This window comes from Phoca vitulina, unplaced genomic scaffold (genome assembly GCF_004348235.1).
Source record: "Phoca vitulina isolate PV1807 unplaced genomic scaffold, GSC_HSeal_1.0 scaffold11, whole genome shotgun sequence".
Lineage (NCBI taxonomy): Eukaryota > Metazoa > Chordata > Mammalia > Carnivora > Phocidae > Phoca > Phoca vitulina.
In genome coordinates, this window is record NW_022589714.1 from 3,791,899 (window position 1) to 3,793,063 (window position 1,165).

Sequence of the window (1,165 nt, forward strand, 5' to 3'; positions counted from 1 at the left end):
CCTAATAGCTAAAGTTGGAAAAATTTGAGCAATAAAATAAATATGGATAGTATTGAATTTTAGCCCCTATAATAACATAAATATTTATGAATCTATATTGAAATAAATAAATAATCAAAAGGTAAGTAAATGTGGGAGAAGGAATGGATCTTCCCCACTTAAGAATTTCAATTAGTGAGTGGTGGGCACAAACAGCAGCGGTGAGGCTTGCTGGTAAAGTTTGGTCTTGGTACCCTCCTCATGAACCATGGAGAGTGACTTTTATCTGCGTTACTACATGGGTCATAAGGGCAAATTCGGCCATGAGTTCCTGGAGTTTGAGTTCTGACCCAACGGGAAATTGAGATATGCCAACAACAGCAATTACAAAAATGATATCATGATCAGAAAAGAAGCTTATGACAGTGAAATTACCAAAGACGATGATGCCTTGTGGCCTCCCCCTGACTGAGTGGGCCAGCAGAAGCTTGAAATTGTCATTGGAGATGAACACATTTCTTTCACAACATCAAAAATTGGTTCTCTTATTGATGTCAATCAATCCAAGGATCCAGAAGGCTTACGAGTATTTTATTATCTTGTCCAGGACCTAAAGTGTTTGGTCTTCAGTCTTACTGGATTACACTTCAAGATTAAGCCAATCTAGATTGAAAATTGATGTGGACACAAGGGGGGTTGGGAGTACCTATTTTTAATTACCATTATCAGGAAATTTTTGTGTATATAAGGGCAATATTTTTTTATAAACTATAAATGACTGTCTTTAATAAATACATAACAAAAAAAAGAATTTCAATTAATAAGTATAGAAGGAAAGAAGAAAATAGAAAACTGAAAATCAGAATAGAAGTAGAAAATCACCATTAGGCAAACACATCAGTAACTATTGTGGCAGGCATGATCCACTGACGGAGGCTAAAATTACAGGGCAAAGTTTGGAGAAGCAGGATTTACATAGTCTGCAAGTATCATCCTCAAGATTTTTCAACTACAAGGGGAAAAACAGTAACTCGACAGTAAAGCCAGCAGAAACCACCTCTACCACATGATCAAGGTCAACATCACAGGCAACAGGGTGTATAAATATCATGAACCCCTTGAGATGAGGTACTGAGGATACCTCACTTCTGTGGCATTCTTTTCAGACACGCACAACCTCATTTCG

The 1,165-nt window shown here is 37.1% G+C and overlaps 1 pseudogene; it reads left to right on the plus strand.

The window, feature by feature from the left end:
• Positions 1 to 247: 247 nt before the first annotated feature.
• LOC116635877 lies at positions 248 to 723 on the plus strand (annotated as a pseudogene).
• The last annotated feature ends 442 nt before the right edge of the window (positions 724 to 1,165 follow it).